Raw genomic sequence first — 9,989 nt, 5'->3', positions numbered from 1 at the left:
ATTTACAGTTGCGTCAAACTGTTTAAAAAACCAAGGAATAAATTTAACAGAGGTTAAAGATCTTTACTCTGAAAGCTATAAGACATTAAAGAAATAAATTGAACAAGGTACAAATAAATAGGATACACCTCGTTCATGGACCAGAAGGATGAATATTGTTAAAATGTCCTTACTACCTACAGCAGTATACAGATTCAATGCAATTTATATGAAAATACCAATGGCATTCTTCTCAGAATTAGAACAGCTAATCCTAAAATTTACGTGGAACCAGAAAAGACCCTGAATAACTGAAGAAATCCTGAGAAAGGACAAAGTGGGATGTATCATGCTCCCTGATATCAAACTATACTAAAAAGCTAACAATCAAAACAGTACAGTACTGACATAAAAGGAGATATATAGGTCAATGGAATGGAATAGAGAGCCCAGAAATAAATCCTCACTTATATGGTCAATTAATCTACAACAAAAGAGGCAAGGGTATATAATGGGGTAAAAACAGTCTCTTCAATAAGTAATACTGGCAAAACTGGACAGATAACATGGGAAAAAATGAAATCAGGCCACTTACTTATATCATATAAAAAAAATAAACACAAAATAGATTAAAGACTTAAACGTAAGACCTAAAACCATAAAACTCCTAGAAGAAAACATAGGCAGTAAACTCTTCGATACAATCTTAGCAATATCTTTTTATACATATCTTCTTGAACAAGAAAAACAAAAGAAAAAATAAACAAATGGGACTACATCAAACTAAACAGTTTTTGCCCAGTGAAGAAAACCATCAACAAAACAAAATGATAACCTACTGAATGGAAGAAGATACTCACAAATGATACATTCAGTGAGGAGTTATTGTACAAAAATATATAAAGAACTCACCAAAAGCAAAGCAAGCAAACAAACAAACAATTCCATTTAAACATGAGCAGAGGACCTAAATAGACATTTCTCCAAAAAGGATATACAGATAGCCAACAGACAGGTGAAAAGATACTCAACATCACTAATCATCAAGAAAATAATTAGAACCACAATGAGATACCACCTCACACCTGTTAAAATAGCTATCCACAAAAAAATTAACAAATAACATATGCTTTCGAGGATATAGAGAAAACAGGATCTTGGTACACTGCCGGTAGAATTGTAAGTTAGTACAGCCACTATGGAAAACAATGGCGATTCCTCAAAAAATTAACAAAAAACTACCATATGACCCAGTAATTCCCCTTCTGGGTATTTATCTGAAGAAAACAAAAACACTATTCAAAAAGATACATGCACCACTATGTTCACTGCAGCATTACTAGTAATAGCCAAGATATGGAAGCAGCCTTGATGTCCATCAAGAGATAAATGGATAAAGAAGTGATATATACATCTGTGCGCACGTGCATGTGCGCACGCACAAACACACACACACACACACACGCACACCCACAAGGGATATTACTAGGCCCTAAAAAAAGAATGAAATCTTGCTACTTGCGACAACATGGATGGACCTAGGGTTATTATGCTAAATGAAATAAGTCAGACAGAGAAAGACAAATACCATATGATCTCACTTATATGTGGAATCTACAAAAACAAAAATGAATAAACAAAACAGAAACAGACCCACAGATACAGAGAACAAGCTGATGGTTTCCAAAGGGAGGGGTGGGAGTATAGGATAAATGTGGACAGTTTATGGAAGAGAACACAGTTTTTGCATTAATTTTTCAGATAAATCAGGAGACCTCAAAAAGTCAGGCTATGTGCTCCTTCTCTCCCACCCTCACAGAAGTCTTTGCTCTGAGTCCAGGGCTGCCCAGATTTTAGTGATGTTCATCACTAAAAAGCAGGAAAGTTTGAGAGGCCTCATCCAAAACACAGAAACGTGAACAAATGGCTCCCCCTGCTGACCCAGTTTTTAAAGATGCTTTCAAAAGCCACCCTCCTGAGGGAGAGAAGATTGATGAACAGTTAGTGAATTCTTGTCCAGCGTCGCCTGGTCCAGTTCACATACTGCGGTAATGAACGGTATGTTAGTAGGGGAATTTCTCCCTGTTGAGTTACAAGGAGTCATTTACAAGATCTACACTCCATTGAGTTGCGTGCCTCTTTTTCAGTGAGGGACACAACAGTCCCAAACGGGTGGACCAAAGGTACTTGAACGGGAAGAAAAAGCTTAAGCGTTTCCTCCTGCAACCCCACCCACACTCCTCTTTCATCTGTTTTATGTGTTGGAGTGCCCAGTAATTTTTATCAAGAAAAACGATACTCCGCTAAAAGGTTGGGAGCCACTCATCTCTACTCACTCTAAGAGGAGAGGATCATAGGTGTACATGGTGAACTCCGTCATCTTACCTACTTGTGCCCCGGTCCTGCATGCAAGTGGAGATGCCCAATGGGTATAGCTGACAATTCAAGTCTGGAGCGGGTTCTCACGAAGAGAGTACTGGGTGATGAGGGACCCTGACTTTCTGCGATAAATTTATCAGGAGGACGTTATTTCACATAACGTCGGTCTACGTATTAGCTGATGGTGCAAGTTGCTAAAAGCAATTCTAGGAGGGACCAAAATAGCACAAGTGAGCAAGTACCTGATATTTCAAAAGGATTGCATCTCCTTTAGAAATCTTCCGTGACTCTTATTCCTCTCAAACGAGCTTTTGGAAAGAGTTCGGCTCCCTACAGGTATGTGGTCCATTAAGGGAGCGTCTGCGCTTTGAGCATCAATTCTGCCAGTGTATACAGAAGCATCTGGACCACTATGAGAACCCAGACTTCTAGACCATCAAGTTTGCCTGCAATAACCTCAGCCTGAAAAATTCTCTGAACTCACGTTGCCAATGGCCCTACTGGTGAAAAGAAAAATAATAAAACTTCAGTGAAGTGACTTTATTTACTACTAGCAGTGTTTGTGATGAACCCCTCAAGCTACTCTAATTGCAATCTATAATCCTGGATAATTAAATGAATGGACCTGTTGTTTATTTTATATGAACCAATTAAGTGTTAGAGGATCTCTCCTGAAAATGAATATATAAAACAGGTGTGCTCCCCGCCCTCTTAGAGCTTACATTCAAATGGAAAGATGGAAATAAAACAAATCATCATAAAATAAATGCATAATTACAGATTGTGAAAAATGCTTTGAAAGAACAGTCCAGAAAGAGAGAATGGCAGAGTGACCTGATTTAAACTGCGAAGGGATGTGTGAAGGAAGCTCTCTCCAAAGAAGTGACATTTAACCTGAGCTGTAAATGTTAGTAACAACTCTCCAGCTAAAGCCTGGGAGATCGAGGGTATCTCAGACAGAAGGTCACGGGTAGGAAGTTCCTGGGGCACAAGACAGCACAGAGGTTGGCGGAGGAGGATTCCGGGGAAACCAAATAAATCAAGACCCTATAGACCATGGAAAGATGTCTGCTTTTACCTAAGACAAGTGTTGTACATCAAAAGTATTACAAAGGAATTTTTTAACAGCTTTATTGAGGCATAAATGACCTACCATGTTGTTTATCCATTGTAAATTTGATGAGTTTTAATAAATTTATACACACATTGGAATTAGTCTTACACATTATAATTGGGTGCAGAACCTTTATCAACTTTTTATGTAAACAGGCCATTTGTATTTCTTCCTTCGTGGTTTCACAATTCTTATTGGTTTGACTTCTTTTACATTAATGTTTATGGAGGCTCTTTGTTTTATGAATATTAACTCTTTGCCTGATATGTTTGTTGTACATATTTTTCTCCCAGACTGTTTCTTATCCTTTATTTTGTTTATGGTATTTTTCATCACGAAAACTTTTAATTTCATAAAAATTTCACTCTGCATAAATGGGGGTGTTGGCGGGGGAGGGTTTGTGTCTTCCTCTCCCAAAAATTACAATGAAAATTTTTATTTTACTTTAGCACACCATCGTTAATCCTCTAAGCAATTTGAAACTGATTCTATGGCATGCTGTGAAATAAGAACAAATTCTTTTTCTTTTTCTAAATAATAACCGATTTATTAACTACATCATTCCCCTTTGATTTGAAATGCCACCTTTAATATACTACATTTCCATGAGTACACAGGCAAGTGTTACTGCATTCTCTAAAGATGATCTAAGACATCCTTTTTTTTTTTTTTTTTTTTACGGTAAGACATGACAGTAATTCCTGATAATAAAATCTTGGCGTCAGCATACAGGTGTGCTTATCGCCTTAGGAAGGAGAGCCATGCACCCCGCTCAGAGAGAGATGATGTAGCAGCCTATGTCACATTACATTTTACTTCCAACTGAATTAAACATCTATTGACCCAGATTTTCAGGGTGCTACTAAAGTACAGGTTCTTTTTCAGCTTCAGTGGCTCTGGGGACAATATAAAGCTAAACGACCACGTTCGGAATAGGTTCCTGAGAACAGAGGCCAAGACAATGGAAAGATCAATAAAGGCTGCAAATGATTTTGTGCGTGGAAAAGAGATTTCATCCCGAGGTGATGAATAAGACGATGGTCAGTCAGAAAAGCGCAGTGCCTAATTCTCTCCTGTGTGTCCTGTAAATGATTTAGCTGCGAGACCCTGACTGGAATTTGTTTGGGAGGAAACTTCCTGGCAAGCATTTTAGATTTAATAACTAGTGAATTAAAGGTCTATAATCTGTGGGGAATAGAGACCTGGCCCGCCAGAAGGGACCATCCTAATGGGGTTAAAACACAAGCGAGTGTTGTCTTTTGTTCCACAAGCCTTGCCTGTCCTAAAGGAAGATTTCCACTAGACACTTCGATTATTTGGGGCCCTGCTATGTGAGAGTTCTCCATCAGAAAAAGGCTTCAGGTTGATTTCCTTATTGGGTTGTCTTCTATTGTTATATTCCTAGAAAATATGAGCGAGGATTTTGAGTTGAGCCAGTTCTTCCAACGTTCTTATTAAAACCAGAGCAATGTACTAAATGCCTCCTTCTCAAAATCCATGATATGAAAACAGCTGCTGTAAGTATCATCATCCCCTTTTTACAGATGAGAAAACTGAGGCTCAAAGAATTTAAGTAACATAAAACCCGTGAATGGCATGGCAATGACTTAAATCAAGGTCCAGCTGTTTCCAGAGCTCACGCACTTAGCCATTATGCCATACCAGCTCAGAGTCAGGGACCGGTGGAAGGGGTACCGAGCATGAGATAAGGGGGTTGTCATCCTTGTGTAGCAAAGAAACTATTAGAAAGGGGATCTTATCTGAATTTCTCTAGCTAGCAATGAGAGGAAGCGAGGTTTATTTTCAATAAACCTGGATACACATATCATCCTATAGCTGTAGTTGTTAAGTTGATGCTTAGTGACTGAGATGACTTTTAATTTATTGTCATTGTTGTTGTTTGTCTTGTACAACAAAAGACAGGCTCGCTAAACCAGCCCGATGGTTTAGTCAAAATTTTCCTACCGCAATTGATTGTCTCTTTTTAATTTCGAACTATAATTAGAAAATGTTATTTTTAATGTTTAGCATTTAATGTTGGTCCAGATTACATTAAGCTCATTTTATGCATGTTTTCTGATTTAATGTTACCAAAGATAGGTGACATCTATAGCGCGATGTGTCATTGGTTCTGCGATCGGACAAGCAGCAGTTATGAGCAGTAGGCTTTAACCAAATCTTCTGAATAGACCAGGTCAGATTACTTAAGGTCACAGTAGGGGACAGGGTATGTGATAAAAATATAAACTAGAAGTCCCATTAGGTAGAAAAAGAAGGATTTGCTGAGCATGACAACTTTTCAAAGCTAGCATGAAACCCAAGACTAACTGATAACTTTCAGATAAAAATGCTGAGACAGTGGAGGAAACAAAGCAAAATGCCCAAGTCAGCTTCCAGCAAGTGGCTGGACCAGCTGCCCTGGATCCAGGTCACGTACCTGAGCTATCAAGGGTGGAGGTAAATTTCACTATGCAAATGTTAATTGCTCCACCGCTAGGACAATGTCCCTTTACCGTGAAGAATAGCACAAAACTTGTCCAAGAGGAAGAGGTTGGGATTTATGCCCCTAAACTGAGACTAGTTGCAAGTGAATTTATTAATCCAAGTTTTTTTTTCTCTAAATCAGCCAAGTATGTGATTCAGAATATCACACTTATCGTTTATGCTAATTGAAACTGTTTCCCATCTACAAAAGGTTTTAGATTGAATGAAATCTTGAACCTATCTCGCTCAAGAACTATATGATTCTACAAGTAGAGGTGTAAAGGGAGAATTGGCACATTAGCAGTTTCTGAGGGGGAAAAAAGGTCCCAGAACTATTCAGCATGAATCCAGAAGCACAAACAAGTGGATGAGTGTAAAAATAGCACCTAAACCAAGGGAGGTAACAAGTCGAAGGCACTCGCCAGCCCACATTCAGAATATCATATTCCGTTCTAAGAAACACCTTCTAACAATGACACTGATAAGACAGAGTGTAAGCAGCAGAGGGTGATCAAGATGGTGATGCGCCGCGATGTCTTGTGCCATAAAGAACATCAGGAGGTGAGAGAGGGCTGGGGACTCTTCGTTCAGAACCCCTGTTAATATCGTGCCCCCGCCTAAGGCCTTATCACCAGAAATGACCTAGGAGTCAAAACCGGAGAAAGAGGCTGTCAGTGAACAGATCACCCGCCTTCTCCTAAGTAACCTCCAGGACTGGTGTCAGCAGGCCTCACTTCCCTATTCGCCGTAGTCACCCACCACAGTCCGACCCTCCGGGCCACCCATCGTCACCGAACTCGTCTCCCCTACGACACTGTCCACGCCTCCCTGGCCCAATCTTCCATCATTCCTGAACCACCCAAAATTTTTCTTCGACACACCCTGTGGAACTCACAGATGGCATGAGCAGAACCCCTTCATCCTCAAACGCTTCCGAATGTCCGCCGCTCCGTGCTTCCCAGCTGCCCCCGCGCGCCACTGACCCACCTGGATCCTTCTCACGTGAATGACGTTCTCTCCCACATTCGACAGAGACGATATGAGTATCCGTGCTCCTCATTCTCACATAAAAACCGATTCCCCTCTCTGCACCCACAAACACTCAACTCTTAAAGGACAGGCCATTCGACTGTAGCGCCCGCTACCCCTTCGTCTGATAACCGTCCACCAGCCTCCAGGCACTCGCCCTTGTTCTTTGGAGATCGAAGCGCCTGGTTTTCTGTGTTTCCATTTTGCGCAGCAGTGACCTCGCTGACTCCACAGCCAAATACAGTGGCCAACCGGTGCCACGGCCTCCCGGGTCCTTGGCCTCCTCATCACCCATGTCTCCTTTCAGCGACTTCCTGTCTCTGAAATCTTTGCTGCAGGCGGCCCATTCACGAATCACCGCTTTCCAGGCCTTTCCCCTCAGTGACCCTTCAGCCGCACCAGAACTCCAGCTCGCTGATGCCACAGCTCTCGCTGTCCAGCTCTGTCCTCACTTCTCTGCCTACCTGGTTTATACCCCATGGCCTGGCATCATCATCACTCCTTGTATCTACCATCAACTGCCTTGGTCCCTCTTTATGTTTTTAGTTGGAGGCAAAACTCGGATCTGGTAAAAACCAAATATCCATCCACCTAGCACCCAGTTAGGCTGACACACAATCGTGCCGATTGGTTTCAACTGTAAAATTATGGCCATGGGTCTCAACCAGGTTCTTAGTCCTTATTGCCGCTTAGCTCCTGAGTCGTGCTTTTTGGCAATAAAGACAAATTTCTGAGTTATCTGAGTGACTCAGCTCAGGTGAGTGAGCTGAGTGAACGCGAAAGAGAAACAGGAAATAATTATAAAAATAAAGGCCCGAGGCGCACCCATAGGTGATAAGACTATGGAAGCAAGCCGGCTTCTTTCCAGAACATTCAACTCTCCTAAAACTGCGACGTGACTTTCAGGTTCGTCTGGTATTCCAGCATGGCGTCTAACTTCAGCGTGGTCCGCTCTTCCTCGGTGACCAAAGACCTTCTGAGCCTTCTGCTTTGTATGTGCTGTTTTCCGTGAAAGAAAGTGGGTAACCCCGCCCAGATGGTTAACGCGATATAGAGTTGGACAGAATGAAACGCACCTTAAAATAGCTTGCTGGAATACCCAGAAGTGGCATTGCCGGATCGTGCGGTAGTTCGACTTTGAATTTTTTGAGGAACATCCACACCGTTTTCCATGGCGGCTATGCCGTTTACAGTCTCACCAACACTTGTGTTTTGGGTTTGTTCAGGTGTGGTTTTATTTGATCATAGCCATCCTGATAGGTGCGAAGGAACATTTCGGTGTGGTTTTGATTTGTATTTCTCTGATGATTAGTGATGTCGAGCATCTTTTCATGTACCTGTTGGCCAAATCAGGATCTTGAAGAAATATTAGTGCTCTCATGTTTCCTACAGCACTATTTGCAATAGTCAACCTGTGGAAACGAATGTCCATCAACAGATGAGCGGATTTTTAAAATGTGATATATACATACAGTGGACTATTATTCGGCCTTAAAAAAAGGAAAGAAATCCCGCAATATGCAACAGCATGGATTGCCCTTGAGGACATTATGCTGAATGAAATAAGCCAGTCACAGGAGTACCCATACTGCATGAGGTATCTGAAATAGTCAAACTCCTGGAAGCAAAAATTGGAATTGTGGTTGCCAGGAGCTGAAGGGAGGGTGACACAGGATGTCACTGGTGCACAGGTATAAAGTTTCACTTATACAAGGTGAGTAAGTTCTAGAGACCTGCCGTGCAACGCTGCGCCTGTGGTTAGCAAGGCTGTACCGTGCATGAAACATCCGTTAAAAGGAAGATCGTGTGGTAAGCGTTCTTACCGCTACATGTACATTTACATATACATTTAGTTTTTAAAAACTTGCTTGACTTTGATATATTCTTTGCAAGACATAGTGGCCAAGAGTATTTATTATCTGTGAATCTTAGGCTGGTTACCTAACCTGTCCGGGCCTCCACTTCTTTACCTGTAAAATGGGGCAATAACAGCACCTGCTCCCGAAGGAGGAAAGGAAGACCACGTGACCTGAGTGCTGGCCACCGCGAAGGGCGCGAGATAAGGAGTACAACGCATGCGTTAACTTTTATCGTTTTTGCCGTGTTCATCTTGAGGAGTCATCAGTAGTACAGAGAAACATCTTCCAAAAGAAAAAAAAAATCTCCCAACGGCCTATGCGTAAAACTCCCCCTCGTCTCCATTGAAGCGCTACGCAACAACGCTTCCAGGCACAAAGGCCCCTATTTATTAAAACGAATATGGGATACTCTCTAGTGACACAGCGCTACAAATGTCTGGCTTACCTATGTCTTGATCCCTCTGTCACGGTCCCAAGGGGCCTGAGTTGGGCACAGTAAAGGTAACGTTGGCTGGGTTCCAGAGTGGGTCACGTAAGTTGCTGGTGTGAGCAGGGAGGGAAGCATTCTGGGAAGTCTCGGAACTCTGACATGATGAAGACAGAGTCCCTCGAAGTCGATGGGTTCATGAGAACCCCATTCGACAAAGGGAATAGCGGACAGGAGGAGGTGTTGAAGCCTCCCTTCCTCTCTCACTCACCCCCCGGATCACAGAGGATGGGAAAGGAGTGGCTATCAGACACCTTGACCTGCTTCCCATGGTAAGGAAGGTGGGGACAATTTCGACTTCGCATCCCAGGAGCACCCAATTTATTCAGCTCCTGACGGAGTCACTGTGCTAATTCCCTTAAGTCTCTATAAATATTTCTTCAGCCTCAATGAAATGAGACAAATCTCTTAGAAACTTCTAAAGTCACAAGTGGTCTAGCGCCAGTGGGCCCTGAGCTTGCCAGGACAGCCTTCTCCACTCTTCCCATCTGCTGACCAGCACCACAAGAGACAAAGTGTTGTGGGCTGTGTTCTTCTAAAAATAGGTACTTAAATTTCCATTTTTCCTGCCCACTAAGACCAGAAATGCAATACTTGATGCAGACAACAATTATGCCTCCATCTTCGCTTTTGGAAAAATAACTGAAAAAGAAAAAAA

Source organism: Rousettus aegyptiacus, unplaced genomic scaffold (genome assembly GCF_014176215.1).
Source record: "Rousettus aegyptiacus isolate mRouAeg1 unplaced genomic scaffold, mRouAeg1.p scaffold_m13_p_17, whole genome shotgun sequence".
Lineage (NCBI taxonomy): Eukaryota > Metazoa > Chordata > Mammalia > Chiroptera > Pteropodidae > Rousettus > Rousettus aegyptiacus.
Note: the sequence above shows the minus strand (reverse complement) of the source record.